This window comes from Apostichopus japonicus, chromosome 5 (assembly GCF_037975245.1).
Source record: "Apostichopus japonicus isolate 1M-3 chromosome 5, ASM3797524v1, whole genome shotgun sequence".
Classification (NCBI taxonomy): Eukaryota; Metazoa; Echinodermata; class Holothuroidea; order Aspidochirotida; family Stichopodidae; genus Apostichopus; species Apostichopus japonicus.
The window spans coordinates 19,051,753-19,071,956 of NC_092565.1; the positions used below are offsets into that span (position 1 = coordinate 19,051,753).

General features: G+C 37.3%; 1 protein-coding gene and 1 long non-coding RNA gene across 5 annotated transcripts in view; one reads left to right on the forward strand and one right to left on the reverse strand.

Annotated features, from left to right (window-relative positions):
- The window catches only part of LOC139967938 (probable JmjC domain-containing histone demethylation protein 2C), a 128,051-nt gene that overhangs the window by 49,520 nt on the left and 58,327 nt on the right, over nt 1-20,204 (forward strand). The window contains exon 1 of one of the 4 annotated variants that reach the window (XM_071972168.1): nt 3,656-4,778. The exons of the other annotated variants lie outside the window; for them this stretch is intronic. The gene's annotated coding sequence lies outside the window, so the exon portion shown is untranslated. Of the gene's footprint in view, nt 1-3,655; nt 4,779-20,204 lie in introns of those variants that run through there. 4 annotated transcript variants of the gene reach the window in all.
- Nucleotides 12,638-17,764, reverse strand: LOC139967943 (uncharacterized). Its single transcript, XR_011793196.1, has 2 exons — nt 17,010-17,764; nt 12,638-16,921 (listed from the first exon to the last, which is right to left on the reverse strand). It is a non-coding gene; the product is annotated as an uncharacterized lncRNA (long non-coding RNA).

Consider the following 20,204-nt stretch of genomic DNA (forward strand, 5'->3'; position numbering starts at 1 on the left):
ATTGTGGGTGGTTCGCACAGGCTATGGGTAGGTGCAAGTTGGATGGATATGTATGACTCTAAATATATTGTAATGACAACGTAAAGTAATCGAGGAACGTTTCCGATCTCACAAAATGAAGGAAATGTTGACGATACAGTTTTGAAGCATTTAGTATCACTTTATGGGAGTAAGGTTAGGAATTGAACAAAAGTTAGGGTAGATCTTAAGACTAGAATTGTATTTTTGCCCATGTTAAATCCAAGATGTTTTAGTACTTGAATTATCAAGCAGTGATGGGATGTATAGCTACGTGATAGACATAAGAGAGAAGTTAATACTACAGTTTAGTCCCAAGAATAATGCAGACCATTTGCATTGGCTAGTATATTTGATTTGTATGGGTTTGTTGGTGTTTAGTTTGGCAATTAATGTCAGAATGTCATATAATGGCCATGCAGGTACAACTTCAACAAGCATTTTGAAGCCACCCTCAAAGCATCCCTCCTCCCCTCTCCCCCCCCCCCCACAAAGAAACAAGAAATGGACATTCAATTATCTAACTTAATCCATTGCATTGTCTTGTAGTTACTTGGAGGGTTAGAACTTGAATGAAACCAGGGTTGAACAGTTTAAGATATTTGTAGCCTGTTGCAATCTGGAAGTAATTCTTATATCAGCTGTTTGCGCTCACAACATTATTACTCTCCCCATCGGAAATGATTCAACGAAAACTACTTTGCTTGTGGGATACATAAATTAATAATTATCAAAGTCTACCACTGCTTAATATCAGAACAACATGAACACCTCGTGTTGTCTATCCACACAGTCATAGCACAGGCACCAAGTCTAGCCTAATTTGCATATAAGAATTGGGGCTGAAGTTGTTTATATTGTCATCCATTATTTAGGGCTAAAGTTTTTTGTGACAGGATTTCATTCTGATCTAGATTGATATCACGCTTTGGTTATCGACAGCTGTTTTGTCAAAAGTAGTAAAGCTGGCAGCAGATTCTGGAACTAAAAGTCTGGTCATATTCTGCTTTCACTTACTCTTGGTTGTTGGCTGAACCCTACCTAGCAGGAGCTGTCAATATCAAGTTTAATACTTCAAGCTCATAAAGGTATTTTTACCATCTGCTTCTTTAAGTGTCAAATGGTGGGTAGACAGTACCAGAAAGCTGTAGGGGTGCATAAGTGCAGGTTAAAATGTCACACAACCTAGCATGGGGTTGGCAAGCATTCTCAGTGGGGGACAGAGGCACAAGGGTATAACAAACAATTATCAACAGTGATAGGATTCCTGGAAGGCATAAATAGCACAGGACCTCAAAGGAAAGTGAACTAAAATAGAGAGAAAATGGAGAATGGAGACTAAATCATTTATATACAGCTTCTTACTCAACCAACAAGTGATAAGAATTGATAAAGAAACAGAAAATGTTAGAAAAATAAGTGTCAGAGAAGAAAGAACACTCTTACTTGTTTAGACGGAGATGACCCAGAAGTGTTGAAAAAGCAATATATACATGTGTGTAATATTAAACAAGTTTCTCTTATTTCAGTCTGGTAAAAAGGCAGTAAGCGGGTTTAACATTGCAGGTAATGGCTTCAGATAGGGTAAGTTCTAGCTGCTGCTTTGACTAAGTGTAGGGTCACAAAGGTTGTCCCTAGGAGAAGAAAGGTCCATTCTGAGAGATCTACAGACTTAGACATGTCAAAGGGTATGCCTAGATGCAATAAATCATTCTCATATCCGATAGATAATCCTTGTTTATGGTATTTTGTGAATGAAAAGTAAACAGGAGGTTGGGAAATCTCTGTGAAGACTAGGAAAAGTTCAGTTTGATTAGAGCAGGGTTGGGCAACCTTTTTGAATGAATGGGCCAGATATAAGGAGTGAAAAATTGACTGGGCGGCACCTAACCAACGACCTGCTGTTGATTTCAAACCTTTGACTCCGAGGACTTTCAAGCAATAGGTGTGTGTACTTAATGCGCATTCACAAAAACATAATGTCAATACAGTACAGTTGATAATTAATTGGGATAATAGGCCTACCTGACAGCATCCTTAGTGCAGATAAATTCTAAGCAGCTAGCTCGTTTTTTGTGATTATTTAGAATAGATTGATATTTTTTTTTTTCTTGAGGCATGTGGCCCGCGGGCCGTAGGTTACGTACCCTAGGATTAGAGAATATAGTATAAAGCAAGAAATGTTCTTACCACTTACATCTCAAAACAATAAGGAACAGAAGACCACAATGAAGAAGTGACTTGCCAGAGCAGAGGTGGTGGGAATGGATGAGGAAGGGTGGGGGGGAGGCGGGAAGGATGAGAGTAGGGACCATACTTTTGCCATTTTATGTACATGAAAGGGACAAGAATAGAGGGAATTTTCATGCTAATGTTGTTGTTTCTAAAAACACCTGCGAGAGGCGAAATTCCCTGTTCCCTTCTCTTTTTGCATTGGCCGGTCGTAGTTTGCTCGCAGAGTGAACCAACCAGCTGTTTCTGTCTGTGTGTACAGTCCACTGGGTTATCTTCTTCAAACCTATTACTCTTTGAGTGGGAGAAAGATTTCTGTTACCAACAAAACTACATCCTATAAAACTAGGTCTAATGAAAACCAAAACCAAGAAGTTCAACAATGATTTGTATTTCCACGGTTGGTTAACTTTCTGCATCAACAACAGGTGGTATTCTCATCAATTTTCCCACCTGTGCAATAAAAAATCCTCTCTCTCTCTGTAGTCTCTAATGGCTGGTTTAAATTTGTGAGCTTCTAGTAGCCTCATTGTAGTATGTTCTCATTGCAGTAGTAGATTTTACACTTCATTGATCTTACAACCTAACAGCATTCTAATTTTAAAGAAGGAAGAATTTTTTATCAAATTGTAAAATAACTCTCTTAAAAAATCTGTGTTTTAGGAATTACCTCTGCCTAGCATGTCCTCTATATGATGTTTCAAATATTCATGGAAAAGAAAAAAAAAAAGAAGAAATTTATATCGAGATGAACTTTGTTGTCACATTTGTGAGTTCTTGTCATCCTCACTTGTAATTAACTCATCTATACATACATACACACATACACACACTCTGCTCTACCCTAGCCTAAGAACTGATAACATTCTTGTACTGTTATTTGGTTATCTATAGGAGATCCTGTCCATATGTCATACATGTAAACAACCACCATTCATTTAAAGTACAAACTTGGACATGCTGACGACTATATTATTAAAGTATTTCTCCGAACATTTGGTAAAAAAAATTTTGGCATTTTATTGGTGGATTTAATGCAAAGTGCTAATCTTTTCAAGAAAAAATAGTCTCCCTTTCGATTCCTTCTCTCGCTGTTTTGCTTTTATTCATAGTTTGATGAGAGCATCGGGATTTAATATTCATACCTCTGTCTGACACTATCCCTTTAAAAGTAGTTATTGAGAAGTTAGTGTAGTTAGGTACTTCTACAGTTTGTGACCTTAACAGACTTGATACTCTGACCCAGTTGGAATTCAGCAATGACAAACACACACACTGCTGCTAGAGTCACCCTCTCCACCTCTCTCTCTCTCTCTCTCATTTTTCATGGCCGTTGTCATCATCATCATGGTTCATATCGAGTTTCCTTTCACATAGCCATTGTGTTGTTTGTGCAGGCTGTTGAGTAGGTGTTGAATTATTAGGTATCCGCCATAGTCAACGGGCTGCTATGCCAGCTCTTAATGTCATCAGAAGTCAGGGGGAATAGGAAACTCAATTACAGGCATGCTAAGCGGTAAAAATTGCAAAAAAGGAATTTGATTGAAACAGACAGGAAGAATGCATCTGGAAACCTTTCCAGCATAGCCAAGGATGCGATTGCTGTTGCCACTCTTGTGTGTGCAGTTCATGTTCAGGTCACAGGTCTCTCTTTAATCAGAATTTTTTTGATTTTTCGGTGAGCTAGAGATATAATTGTGTTTGTTGCTGCGAGGTTGGAATTCACAACGTCATAATCATCATCGGTCTGCTGCGAGGCGGGAGAGTCGTCGTCGTGTATCCTTTTGATCCGTCGATGTCCTTTCCTGCGGTCGGGTTTACATCACGCTCCTAGTCTTTCTCGGTCTTGGAGGGATATATATAAATATATATATCTATGTTTTTAATAACGGCATAAAGCAAAAAGAAGAAAAAAACAAAGCATAAATTAAGAAGAAGGAATAGATTCACTCTGGAGATCAAAGTCGATTGGGAACTTTGTTTTCGGAGGGAGATTCTGATGAATGTTATTAGTTGCGGCTTCTGTAATCGTAATTAGCTCGGTACACGGACATGATATGAATCATGCTGGATAGATTTGTCAGCATCATCTGTGGATCCAGTTTGACGTTGAATTGTTTGTTTGGTCATGCAGCAGGCTCTGCCTCTCTCTCTCTCTCTGTCTGCTGGAGGAGATGAGGTTGCAAGGATGATGACTAATTGACAAGCTTTTGTTTGATGGAGACAGTTTATAGCTCTACCAAAAAACTAAACAAAGCATATTTGATGCATCAGGGCTGCTGTTTTTGTGTACATATGTGTGTATAAGAATCCTGCTCCCAATTATCTTTGGAGGTTGTCCGACTTGTTTTGTTTTTTCGAGGACAGTGCAGTTCTTTGGATCGGCTGTATTTTCTAATCTTGAATAAGTGAATATTCAAATATTACGGTGCATATCAAAAAGGGGGCAAACATTGGATGAATGGAAAAGGATTGTCTGGATAAAGCTGGTAATAATTATCTGCTGGTAAACATTTGGAGCTTGAAAGGTAGGTCGCTGTAGATGATTTATCTGTAAAAGTGACCTGAAAATGGACATGATAGGACTGTGTGTTAAATGTGTACGAATAATAATAATACAAAAAATAGTAAGCCATTAGCATTTATAAATCATAATGATGGGAGGTGAAATGGATTTAATACTAAACATAAAATCTTGTGCTCTGTGAATTTAGATAAAGATATGGCGCAATTGAGTTTGACTCTAAGATAGACTAGTTTCCAGGTAGGATCAGACACCCCAGCGCACAGTGTTCAGTTTGTAATACAAATGCAGCTTGGGGTTGAACCAAGTTCAACATGGCGTTCAAGCTTCCGTTGTTGTTTTGATGCATGTGCGTAATATATTTGACACAAAAGGAGGCATTAAACCGGTTCTGCAAAACTCACAGCTTACGGTCTTGCACTGTTTCTTTTAGTAAACACTCCAGCACTAGTTCGGTGATCGTGAACTGGGGGTGGTACCGTGATACCGAGTATTGGATCTGATGTAAACCAGGGCAGAGGTTTGAAAATCAATTTGCTTTATTTTAAAGCTAATCACCGAGTGCAAGGTCTGGTATGCAATGTAACCGCGGTATTTAGTTATGAGTCAATAGACTTTTCTTTGTCATTGTCAACCCAAGGTTGCACAATTAAGGTCCCTCAACCTCATCCCGTCAGTGAGATTCATATGTTGCAAATTTTGCGATTCATTATTTGAGAGTTTTTTTTTTTTTTTTTTTGGCAAGCTGGGAAACATTTCCGAAACAAAGTCTGTAAGTCAGTCAGTGTGGTATCATTGCAGCATGCTTAATGATGACATGGGTGGTGGCCTACACATTGGCCCATTTTGGTTCTTTGGGTCACTGATCAACACCATTGTAGGCCATGTTCACATGTAGGCCAGTTGTAGGCCATGTTCACATTGGATCCCCCACTCACCTTCCTACGTGGTATTCCCAATACCAAGTATTTTATATGACAATTTCTTTTGTTTTGATCTCCTGCTCTGAATCTTGTCATCACACCCCCCCCCCCACCCCCACCTCCTGACAGGGATCACTGAACAGGCAGTTACACTTAAGTTCAAGCCTGGTTCAAACAAAGATTGCAGTGAATATTGTCCTGCAATACATATGTTAATGCACTGGGGGGGGGGGGGGGCTGTCCTGTATTGATTTCTAAACTTGTGAAGTTAGAGAACATTGAACATGAATAGCCAGCCCAGTAAATTATTCTAGTAATTAATGAGATTGCAGCTATTACTGCTGTATATGTGTATGGTCAGTCAATTTTATTAACACACAAACTGTTCTCTAGTTCCAGTTTTGATCTCCTGTCCTTACCACATGGGGTGAACAAGATCTTGGGATCAGATTAGATCAGATCAGAACAGGGCATCACCTTCAACTCTTCTCTCAGGCCCTTAAAGTAGCTTCTTGTCAGTTGTCGCTATTTTCACCGAACCCACTGACTATTGTTCAGATTGAAATGGTAGTTCATCAAACTGAGTGAGACCACCCAGGAACCAACTCCCCCTCCCCTTTCTAGATTTTGTTTTTCATCAAAGGAATGATAAGTATTGAGTAGGTAGTGATTCAGTTGGAATTGATTAAAAACTGTACATGTCGCCCAGACATTGTTCTCTTTAAAAGAAGTTAATCACATGCGAATAATCACAAGTGAAAATTTTTGATTTTTTGTTGTTGTCAGTTTCTCTTAAATGAAAATTGACCTGGCAAGCGACAGAACTGCATTACTAACAGGTTTCGTAGTATGGATCAGTATATCAGAAAAGGGCAACAAGAAACCCACAAAGCTGATGTATTCATTGCCAAGAGCCCTACAGCTTTAATCATTCTTCTAGCGTACCACACATATCTCACAGGATGCCAAAACAAGCACATCAAAAGATTAAAATACAAATTCCAGGATAATTGTGTGTTACTACTCAGTGATCGATATGTAATATTCCCAAAGGTTTCTTTAGCATTTCGTGAGATGTGTACATGGTCAAACAGGAAGTCGGTACATATATAACCTTCTTGAACAGGATCTGAAAGTGCAGTGGACTTATTGAAACTAGAAATTGCAATGGTCTAGATAAATATACAATATGTCTGAACCAAAGCTATTTTAAACCGTTCAGGGTTTCTTTATGTCAGGAAGTAATTGTTTTTCTTTCAATGTTTACTGTTATAATGAGCTAATTAAACTTTTGGACTCAAGTTTGTTTGTAGGTCTTATGCCAAAATGTCATCAGTCATGAGTTCACCTTCATTCACTTTTAAAGGAGTACTTTTAAACTTTTGCTTTTAATTGATGTCACTTGAGAACACAGGATTATTTCTTCACCTCTGGTATGTGTCTCCTTCAAACACTTTCGTTCTAATCATTGCCATACTGCTAATACTGTCAAGATAAGTGCTTTGAAGGGTGATATGACAAGAGGAGAATTATTGTTATTATTTTTTTTGGGAGGGGGATCTCAACTGGTTAATTTCCAGTTTGTTGAATATTCATTGAATGCGTGTACTGTATGGTCAGCTAATTAATGATGTGAGACTGTTTAAAGTGGCCCAATTTTTTGGGTTTATTTGTATTGTATTTTATGTATTGTATGTATTTCCTCAGGAATGATTGCTATCTTTCAAAAGAAATATATCGTATGTTCACAGGACTATATCATTGCACTGTTGCATTGTTAGGCCTAGTGTAATTAGCATATTTAACTTAAAACAATGGTCTTAAACAGTCGTCGAGTGGATGATAATTATCAGCTGAAGTGCCATTGGGCTTTAAAGTATTAGCAATGTAGCACTACCAATGCTCTTGACATTATTTGCAAGATACTGGTTAAGAGGGGAGAGCTTACAGCTTACACAGTCTACTACACACAGTAGCTGATCTGATTTCATCAGTTAGAAAACAGACTTTGTGAGTTAACTGAAAGCAACAAAAACCTTGTACAGATTTAAAATGTCTTAATTGTTACAGAAATACAACCAGCTATAGAAGTTTAATGTACATATATGTATATATATAAAACATACTGTATGTATATTGGGCATATCAGATGGTGAGAGGATTTGAATCTCTGCAGACTGCTGGCTGCTTGAAGCTGCTCATTCTGTACTTCTGCTTACATAACCTTCCACTCTCTCCAATTAATGCATAGACCTTTTTGTTTTTTTTGACACCTCACCTTTTTGTTCAATGGCCGATGTGATTCTTTCTGACAACTTTTGTGTCTGCCTTTCATCTTAGGGCCCCTATTACTTTTTCAGCATTGGCTTAGACTGAAATATAAATATTTGGATTATGCAAAGTCAACCTTTTCACAGAGAGGGTTGAAATGGGGTGTCAAATTAAGTTGGAAAGTTGAAAATAGAACGGGGGTGGGGGGGGGGGGAGCAAGAGAGAAATGGTTGGCAGTTTGAAGATGTCTATAATTTCTGTGAAAGCCTCTCATGGGAATGTAATTGCCTACAGATAAATGTAAAAAAAAGTCTTTATATAGATGTCTTGCATTCCTGCAAACTCATAGGTTGAGTCTTCTCTGTTGTTCAACATTTCCAGTTCAAAGATATTTGTCAAACTTGACGTATATTTGTTTAATCAAAGAAGATAGAGCAAGAAAAAGAAAGAGGAAAGAAGAAGGACAAAGGAAGGAAGGAATAAGGAAAAGGACAAAAGAAAACTCCCCAATTGAACAATAATTACATGATAAAGTGTCAAAATGCATTTTTTGTTGTTGTTACGTGCAATTTTCTCTCTTTGTCTTTGATAGCATTGTTTCACTTTTCTTACTCAATCGAAAGTACTTGATGAGTACAGCTCAAACACAGATATTGCTGGATGTTGATTAACTGATCCATCTCGTCAAGTGGCGATTGATTGATTGATATATTATGATGCCATGGGTGTGGTCTTTGTGACCTCTAGGCTCTCCAAGTTTTCTCAGAAATCTCCGTCATGAGATCATGTTGCTATAAATAGCATTTACTAACTTGGACAGTTTGCAGGATGCATAATCAGTGATGAAACTTCCCTTACAGCAAGGAAGCAGTTAGTAAACTTTGGTCATCAAGTTGGGTGTGTATGTATGTATGTAACTGAATGAATGTTTGTGTGTATGTATGCATGAATGTATGAATTTGTTTGTATGTATGTATGAATTTGTTTGTATGTATGTATGAATTTGTTTGTATGTATGTATGGATTTGTTTGTATGTACATGTATGTGGATTTGCGATTACATGTATGTATCATAATTGTCAGTATATATAATTTTCAATATAAATAATATTATGTCATGAAGGTAAATCTCAGCAAATTAGGTCTCATACTTGACATCGATTGGCAATTACCAATTATAATTAAGAATATCAATATGTTTGGTGGATTGAGGGTCAATTGAAGTGAACAGAGGTCAACAACCCTTAAACTAACCTTGAAAGCACATAAAAGGGGATTAAATGGTCTATTTACAGTTTTATCATTAGTGAAAGATTAACTTTTTCAGTAATTACCATGTTAGCGTAATACTGTTGTTATACCAAGCTTTTTAATTTCGTGGTTTGAGGGGTCAGTTGTGTAAAGTTATATGCCAGTGGTTTGCCACTGTTTCATTTGTGCTGGTAGTAGTGATAAGGTTAGGTAAGACTTTAGTCTGGGTTTCTCTATACAATTCCCTCTCTAGTTCACTCATCATAAACACTGACTCTGTTGCTGTCATCATCACACTGGATGGTGATTCATTTCTAGATTAAGGATTGATGCATCTACCTGAAAAGAAGGGAATTGATTTATATCCAGAAGTGAAAAGAGACCCACCCCCCCAATCCCTATAAAATCTGACAAGTGGGATCACCTCTTGAGCTTTCTTTTCTGATATTTTGGGGGTAAATCACTGGAGTGAAATGTGTTTGTTATTCTTCTCCTAGCCCTTTTCACCTTTTAACCAAGTGAGTTTGATTAGAGGGACAAGGAGGGTGCATTGTTTAGTCCTGTTGGAAGGGAGGGTAGTTAAGTTTTTGAATAGGTCACAGATGTGAGAACCCTTTTACCCTCCAGGGCTGGCAAAACCACACTGCACAGTATTCAAAACTGCATGGTGTTCATCATCGCATATACTGCCTATAGTCTTTGCATATATTTGAATGCTTTTATTGAATGAAGGTATATATATCTGTTACTGATGGTGTTCATTGTTGGTATGGCATTGATCAACCAAATGTGGGTAGGCCAGTTCTGGGAATCATATCCCTGGAGGGTTCAACTGGAAGGAATTTCAACATAACAATATGTGTAAGTTTATTCCTAGAAGTAACAAGGTTGGCATTAATGATGATGCATTTGAACAATATGACATTGTACAAAATATAACATTAATATAGCAGTTTGAGATGACAAAATACTCAAGATGGTTTTCAGATTTCAATAACTGCTCACTCGTTAACTTTCAGTTGGTGTAAAATCTCCAAGGGTTGTAATACCGTGTAGATTTGCCCCCAAAAATTGTTGACTAAATGCATAAAAGTTGCTTTGAACATCTCCCATAGTTGTAAACAACATTTTATATTGTTCCAGACCCCAGGTTTTCTTTTAGTGGAGGTCATCAAAACATTAAACCGTTAAAAAAGGAGGAATTATGAAAAATGCATCATATATTTCGTTAAAATGAGTGGAAAAAGGTTGAGTACGAATTACTTGCATGAAATTGCAAAATATATCACCATTTTGTATTTAAGCACCATTAATCATGGCAAAAGCTTTCTCAAAGGGGGAAGGGGATTAAGTCCTCCCAATAGGTAGATCACTTCCCCCCCCCCCCCTCGGCCAGGCCACATCATGCTTCTGGAGGGTCACCAGGATAATGAAAGTGAAAATTGAGGTTACCAAGCCAAAAAAAAAAACTCGTTTTGAATTTCCAGGGTTCTAGACAGCATCAAGCAAGTCCTTCTAGCATTATTTAGTAGGATATTGCCCTGGTAGGAATGGTTTAAGGTCTCCCCACCAATCAATGTCTCCATTAGCTGTAATAGGGCTGGATTTCATAAGCCTATATCCTGCTGTGAAGGTGATAAATAACCCTTTCGCTAGGGTGTAGAGGAAGCACTGATTGGAATCAGTCCGAACCACAAATGGTGAGAAATAGTCAACAGTTACTGTTGTGACAGCTGTAGGACTTTTAATACAACCACTGCAGGTCATGGAAGTCGTCCTAGAGACAGGGTAGGTAACCTGTGTATTATTAGTTGGCTGTGCGTGCTAATATAGTCCTGATACACAAGTAATTTGTTAAGACAATTATCTATGGCTGTTACCCGTGTGCTTGGGTCATAAGCCCAAACCGTGTTAATAATACCTGCGATTTCGGTTTGCCTAACGCTGAATCCCTGGGACCTTATCATCACTGTGGCATCGATGATGATGGCTGATCACTCACTACCTATGAGCTTTCAAAGTACACTTCTGTGGTAAAGAACTGACATAATTTTGTTTTAACTTCTAGAAGTAATTGCGGTTGATGTTCGCCTGTTTTTATCCAAATACTGTTTTTATGCATTACTAATAAAGCACCCACCCCATCTTCTTTGTTGGGGGTTAACCAGGGGTTAAACCACATCCCAATGATAGAAAGAGTCAGTGTTACCTATTGTGGATGGCAATTTGCCTCATCATGCAATAACTTTGAGAACAGCTTTGTAAAGGTCCGAAAGTGACAGTCGGTAATCTGACCTGGTGACCCTCATTATGTTCAAGATATGTGACGTCAAGCTTTTTTGAATTTTGGCACTAAATTTGAAAAGTAGACAACAAAACTTTACAGCTGAATATCTCTTAAAGAAATGGCATAACGATGATTTCACTCCCACACACACACAACAAAACAACATGATCAACTTGTAAGAAACTTTTGAAGAGAAATTACACACTTACGGCGGGTCACGACCAACGTGAACGAATCGAGCACTGTTTATCCAAGTTTCAAAACGTGAACACGCGAGTAAAAAAAAATGGTCAAAATTGAACTTTCCGTGCGTGAACATACTCGATAACCGCCAAAAAGCATCTTGAAATCACAACACAGATTTAGGTACTGCTTATGGTTTAATCCGAGTTCTAATACGGACACTTACAGATGTTTTACGACGGCTTTTGTCAGTACGAAACAACAGGTCAATTCTTAGAAACAAAAATGGCGGACAGCTTCATAAGGTCATGCATATTCATTGTATAGTAATGAGAACGTCATCAAATTACGCCTTTTCTGATGAATAGTCATGATATATTAGATGACTGACAACCATTCCCGGTACGGAAAGCACACGCAATTTCCACTGCTTATCTGGTGTGTTCAGAATATAATTTTGACTTGCTTTGGTTTAGTTAAAACTGAGATTTGAACCATTTTTAAGTATGTGGAATATGAGAAAAGCAAAAAACCACTCGGATTATTTGTTTTGTACAAACTTAGGGCATCAGGATTATTAATTTTAATTGTAAGGACAGGGGGAAATCAAAACATGCTAGCTGAGGTTGGGACTATCCAGGAAAGGGATGGGGTGGAGGGGGTATGTGTGTGTTTGTTGGAGGGTGGGAGGGGGCATTGGTGATATGGAACAGATTGGAGGGGAAAGCTTATTGGTTGCCAACACAAAAATCTAACCCATTTGGGGTACTAATGGAATAAGAGGGGGGTGGGGATAGACAAAGTGGTCTTCTTGAATAGTCAAATCCTGGTTTTGATAAGCTAATCCATACTTGGAAGTCATCCTTCATGCATCGGTAGTAACATTCTGTGCGATCACCACTGTCCAACAGTACCAGCAACAAATAAAGACCAAAAAAAGAAGAAAGATAAAGTGTCTCCAAGTCCTTATTTATCCTTGGAAGTTATCTTTATTATAAACTTCTTGGTACTTAACATGAAACAATGCTATATAAATTTCAACACAAATGTGTAGAGGAATGCATACAAAAATGAAAAGGTTATGTATATAATATTAAAATGGCATAGAAGGTAATATATGACATTTATAATTCGACTGTACATGGAGGTACATGGAGGTAAGATGTGGTACAAAATAAAATAATAATTTAAATAAAAAAAATAATAATAATAATAAAAAAATAATAAAATGATAATTTAAAGAAGCTCACCATACACGAAGCATGTAGAGGTGGACAGGTGTATACAAATTGAAAGAACTGTTTAGTGTTGAACGAATACGTAGCATTATAAAACAGAAAGAGATGATATTTAAATCACTTACATCACATAATGAAGTGTGCTTAACATGGAGCAAAGATGGCAGTTTTTTTTAAATAAATGACAGCTATGTGACCAGATGTATGACTACAGTATGCTATGAGTTTGAATCAATATAGCACAGGGCATAAGGTGAAATGAAAGATAAAAGAGTAACTTAAAGATAAAGAAAAGAATATATAAAAAATGTACATGTAGAAAAGGTGTGACTAAAAAATAAAAGTGATGTAAATGTTGAAAGCATCTACAGAGTGCAGACACAGCAATACAGACACAGCAATCAATGAGCCAGTCACAACACATTACAAACGTATGTACAAAGAGGTACCACATGAAAGGACAGTCTTTTACAATTTATGTGAGACGGAGTGAAAGACAGCATTTGATGTTGCCACAAGATCAGCTGATATATGAAATAACTTATAGTAACAAGGTAACACAAGGTCTAATTGCTCAAGGTTTATGGAGTACTGAAGAACTTTCAAAAAGAAAAAAAGGCAAAAAAAAACATATAATGGAATGAAGTGTCATCCAGATACATGGTACACTAGCTTTTGCACAGCACAAGAAGGACGGAGTCTTTTACAAAGTTTTTGTGGGACGGAGTGAAAGACTGCATGTGATGTTGTCACAAGATCAGCTGATATATGAATATGTGTTATATGAGAAAATTTAAAGTAACAAGGTGACATGCTCCATGCCTGGAACGTTTATAAGGCTTTAATAATATCGGCAAGCATTAGTGTTGTGCTTACAAATGGCCAGAGTTGTGAACAAGTCCCTAGCTGCAAGTCTCAAGTCAAGTCTCAAGTCTTTACCAGCAAGTCTCAAGTCAAGTCTCAAGTCACCTTGAAAATTTTGAGCGAGTCTCAAGTCAAGTCTCAAGTCTTTGGAGGTCGAGTCTCGAGTCAAGTCTCAAGTCCCTATGAGCAAGTCCCAAGTCAAGTCTCAAGTCTTTGAAGTTTGAATACAATGATGCAGGCTACGTATAATGTAACAGTGTTCCAGGAATTATGTGGTATAAATTAAACAGCCGAATAGCAAAACCGGGGCACACGCCACGGAACAAATTACCTCAAAATTTGCTAACCACTGTTTTATTGAAAAAGGCCAACTTTCAGCCAAACAGCAGCCCTGGATGGAATATTCAACCAAGCCAATGGTAGTTATGGTAACGCATGTAGTCGTCGTTGGGCGCTCGTAATTCGAGCGTACACGAAACCATAATTATTTATTATCGATATCAACTTATGAAGTTATTTAATGATTAGAAAATTGTGAAATACAAACAAGTCTCTAGTAGAAAAACCGAGTCTTTTGAAGGCAAGTCTCAAGTCAAGTCCCATGTCTTTGCTAACTTTTTGGGCAAGTCTCAAGTCAAGTCCCAAGTCTCTGACAGCCGAGTCTCGAGTCGAGTCTCAAGTCCTAAAATTTGCGACTCGAGTCGGACTCGAGACCTTGGCACGGCAAGGTATTGGTTTATGACAAACTTTACTTTGCCTAAGGTTTAATTGCTCAAGGTCTATTAAGTACTGAAGGAAATTTAAAAGATACGGAGAAAAAACAATTCATTGTAATGTATCATTAGGTGGCAAGAAGGCAGGTTTTAGGCAGCACCAAATGCTAGATGATAAAGTTTTCTCAAATATATATTTCTACAAATAAAAAAATAGATCATGAGATGTAAAGATTATGTAGTAATTCCGCAATGCGCAACTACTGGAGATAAAATTTTGTCATGTTTGATACTGGGAAGTTTTAAATCCATCTTTGCATTTCAGCATTCCCTCTTATGCACTAATATTAAGATAAGTAATAAAATTGGTCTAAAAACACCAAAAAGTCCTTAACTTCACAAAGAGGTGAAATGTGAGCTGAGAACCATCCCAAAAGCCCCTTCCCAAAAAGGGCCACCTCTCACGAATAATGCACCTAAATATCCACTAAGTTCCTCCCTCCCCTCCATCACCCACCAACTGAACCCTATAGCTCAACCACCCTTCTCCCTCCTCCACCCCAAAAAGTAAATAAATAAAAACTTAACTGAGTAGAAATAAATTTTGACCACACTATACTTTTGTCTAGTATAGGACTTATGTTTTGACATCCAACATGTAAACCAATTCACTATAAATCACTACAGTATTCCAGTATTGAAGGATTAAGGCAGCTAAAGATGTTCATTTTGTGTATATTTTCATCCACAAAGCAATTACTCATCATTCATAGTGCAAGTACATCATTCATAGTGCAAGACTTTTTTGATAAAAAAAACCTACCATTAATATCATCATAAGTAAACAAAGGAACCTCACTACTATTGCTTGGCAGTTTAAAAGATACTCTTTTTATCTAAAGTTTACTGACAAAAGCTTCACAACACATTCTGGATTGAAAGTCAAGTCTGATCTTTTATTTCACATGTTGAAAAAAAAACTTGATGATGACAGGAGTTTTGGAGATAATTTGTGCATAATTTCTCATGTAATCAACACAGTGGTAAGCACTCACTTTATTGGCAAACTCACTGTTTAAAGGGGCATAAGTACCTAACAGTAAAGGAAATAATAATGTTGGATGTCAAAACCCAAACCTGTAACTTTCCACTATGACTGCTGTGACGGCACCTGAGAATGAGAAAAACAGTAAAAAGTTGATACACCAGTTGATGTAGAGGCAAAGTTATAAACCAATGTCACCAAAATACTCAGTTTCAGTTGCAGCAGCAGCAACTAATTTGCAAAACTCATCACTATCAAACAATTCAGTTCATTTTCTTCATCTAGTAATTCATTACCAGATAAAGAGTCTGCATCTGAAGAGTCAGAACCAGAGTCACTGTCAAACTGTTCTTGATGACTAACAAGATGTGCTGGATTAGAGGACTCGGGTGAGATTCCCACGGTATCAACATTTGACAGGGTTTTATTCTCACAACTCTGACACTGACAAAATATGAAACTTATATGAAACACATAAGCACATACTCATTGTAGTCGGGGTGCAAATTGTTATCTTCCTATTTCCTAAACATACAATTAAGGCCGTGGTTATTCTTACGACTAGTCGTAACAATTATTTATAAACTATTCTTACGACAAAGGTGAATTCAAGCGCAGTAAAGTAAATAAAGCAACTGTGCATGTAGTAGGGGTAACCCTAACTTTAACCCTAAACCCTAACCCTAACACTAACCCTAACTGGAAATTTTTGTTACTCCTAGTCGTAAAAAATAGTTCTCCTGTCATATAAAAATAGCAACTGCGCATGCGTAGTCGGAAATTATTCTTACGAACAGTCGTAAGAATAGCCACTTTGTACAATTAAATTAAGTACACTAGGTCATCAAAACTTTGGACTTGTAAGCAGCAATTTTGCTTACTGACATTTAGCTACAAGTACAAGCAGAATGAAGGCCTATGTTGTACCCACATCCCAAAATCCCAAGGCTGCATGTGTCTCAAAAGGTTCAAGATCATTCCAACAAAATTAAACCCTGCTTTGTATTGATATGTTGGTTAGTGCATCTGCTACAACTAGTGGGCAAAACTGCAGCTAGGAAATAGGATGCTGTTTATTTTACATAACTATTAGGGATAAATGAATATATAGATAGGCCTAGCCTTGTAAATGCAAGGATAGCCTACTAACTTAAGCCTAGAATTTGTCTAGTATTAAAACACCACTCCACCCAAGGCTTAAGTAATGTATTGCCTAAAAGTGACACTCCAGTGAACAGACTTAGGCCATAGCCTTCCTTTATATCTAAGCTTACGCCGTGCCCTACTTTGTACTTTGTACTAGTACTACTAGAGCCAAGGCCAAGGGGGCCTTCAAGTTGAAGTAATTAAAATATGATGATTTGGGCTTAGCCTAAATAGTACATGACTATATAGGCCTACAGGCCTATATAGTCATGTACTATTTAGGCTAGGCATAAACTAACTTAGGAATACAGAACCCTTATAGTAGTATCATACATAAATTTAAGAGAGCTCCGCGATTAGGAAACAATATAAAATCTGTCACAACGAATTTAAAGAAGTTACGGTGTGGCGAAGCCCTATCTACGTTGCTAACAAATATGTCCAAAGCTTTAGTGTAATAGTACCGTAGAAAAGTAATAGTAACTATAAGTACATAGGTTTATACAAGGTATACGAAGCCTATGTGTTAGGCGACATTACAGTGCAACAACAACGTAAAGCCGTATGTACTGTTGCTAACGATTAAGCAAGAACTTGGCATGATGTTTGAGCTAAATTTTTGTACACTTTTTACGGGTGAACAAAATCCAAACTTACAGCGTCGATGCTTTAACGTATTGCCAACATTTTGAAACCAAAATAATGATAACCTACATTCTAATACGGAAACCTTACAGATCCGAAAAGTCTGAGTTACTTACCTGCAAATTATCCTCGCCGTTCCACAAGGGCAGAGAAAACCATTGATTGAAGCTAGATGAGAACGAGTTCAACCGAATTCTAACGAAGATGTGTCTTTGCACTATATAAGGAAGCTCTAATACCATATACGGCAATTCTCGGTGATCAAGATCATGCATAATTCATGTTTTAACGTGAGCTTCGGTATTGGAAACGACTCGGCTTATTTCCGCGCCATCTCCGATTTGCCACTTCCGGTTTGTGCATCAGATTCGTGAAAGTTGCGCAATAACGGTCGTTTTCGGCGAGGAGAGTTTCCACTGTGAGATTTAAACACCAAAATTATTCTCAGATCTTAAGAATAGTCAAAGTAGATAGTTCCATGTCCTAGAGAATAAATAATAATAAAAAAAAAAAAATTACCAGAATTGTTATCTTAGTTAAAATGTTGAGTCCCAAAATTGGATTATTTTGGTATATTTCAAACATTATTTTGCTGCTTTTTTTCCCCGTCAAGCACTTCACCAAACCTGACGAAATTCTTAGCCAAAATAAGATTGCATTTGATAATAAGATGCACACTCTTAGGTTATATCACCCAGTTAAGGATGCAGAGTGTACATATCAGAGTACAGGGTAGCTTATTCTTTCAAAGTTTTGCAAAAGCAGGGAGTTTTCTTCTTTGCCCTAGATTGTGATATCAGATTATGATCTATATTGTGGTATGATTATTTCCAGGGCTGATTTATATAGCATTCAAATTGTTTACTTAGATGAACAGTGGGGGGGGGGGGGGGCATTGATACTGTGAAGACGAATACCTCACTGCTATATTTGCAAAGCTGAAGGTTAAACAGTTCAACGAATACAGTTAAACAGTTCAACGAATACAGATCAAAGTCATTATCAGATATTACCTGAGCTCTTGTTATTATTCATTGTCAAAACACAGTGAGTGGTATCAATGGATCAGTGCCAACTATGAGAAGTTGACTTTCAGCACCTGTTACTGTGCATCATGGTCATTGAGACTAACCTTGTCCATACTATGTCAGAGATTCACAGACTCAAATGAAATGGATTAGTTACTATTGCCTTTTCTGAGAATTATAAGGCCTTGGGATACTTTGAATGGTATATATTTCCTTTTATTGATAGCTAGGTTCATAGTAAAAATGTATCAAAACAGTCATCATACTGTGTGACTTGTGGACGAGGGTTGTGAACTCAAAACACTGAAAATGTCCTTGTTCCACCACATTAGTGTGGTCTGCCTTTGCATGGCATTTCTTGCAAGTAAGAAAGAAAGATAAATATATGTAGTTCAGTTATTTGTGTTTCCTACTGGAATGGAAAATCTTTTGTGTTATAGCTGTTCACAGAAATGTGTTGAGAATTTTTTTTTTATATTTTGCCTGTTTAAGGTTTGACAATTTTGCGATGTCATTAATGTTAAGAGTACATTTATATGGTTAACCACCTACTCAATTTGGCTTGTAGAAATTGCTACAAATGATTCTGAAATATTCTGTGGTTTTCTAGAGAAATTTCTGTTTTCCCTAAAGAAGAATTACCAGAGTACAAGAATTACCAGAATTCTGGAGGTAGAATTAAGTTTATATAGTCAGACTCAGTCGAAGTAAAAAAGTGTTGTGTATCTTCCTACCTAATGTTTTTTTTGGGGGGTGAGGGGGGTGGGGGTGGGGTTGATGGGGAAGTGTCATTGCTGCTCCATCAGCTATTACCAGATTAAGAAAGTTAACAAGATGAAGAATACACTTTCAGATTTAAGTCTTTCATGCCTTCCAGGGAGCCTTTCAAACATTGTTTACCTTTTTTCTCCCCAAGCCCAGACAAGGCTGTTGTAGAAGATTCCAAGATGAATGAAAAGGATTGGAATAATCTCTCTGACACTAAGAAAATGCTACATATTGTTAAAGCTAGCATTGCCACACAATTCTTGCAAGAACGTTTGAGACTTTTTTGACAGTAAAAAAATCTGTAGCTTTGCTAGGAAAAGAACTTAAATAATGAATCTGAAAACTGATGGCTGAAATTTTAAACACAAACTATTTCCTGAAATGTCTTTAAAAAAAAATGAAGCAGTTTCATGGTGCTCTCAATCCTTTTTTTGCATACATTTTGCCCTGTTAATATTACTACAATCTGTTGTTTTAATCATTACTGCTTGATTTTAAATCGTCTATAATAACTTGTCTCCAATCCAACCTTCCTCCATCAATAAATAGATCGCTTTCCTCCATCATTTTGTTGGCTTATGGAACAAACATTTTTTTCTCTTGTGAAGTCTTCCCCCTGGATTCTTCAGATCTTGCCTGAAAAACTATCCGAATTGAAACAAGGGGATACATGTGAAAAGACATTCTTCCTCAGTTTTGTCTCATCTTCTCATTCCCTCATAATTCTCTGTAATTTGTCTGGCTGTGACTTTGGGCTGGTTACCATAGCAACTGAGCATAATTTGTGCCAAGTGCTGCGGTTTCCAGTTTCTAAGATGATATATCTATGTGTACGTGTTTATCAGCATACAGAGGCTCATGAAAAGGGTGAATGTTTCTCTGTCCAATTAAATTGTTTATAAAGATTCTGGGAGGAAAGCCAAGAATTTCCTATGATTTAAAGGAATAGTCTGTCATCTGTTACAATCAAACTTTTTGCTGATCATTCCAAAGGATGTAGCATTGCATACACTGCACTGTTCTTTTTTTGTTATTGTCATCTTTCATACTTGTACCAGCAGAACTGGG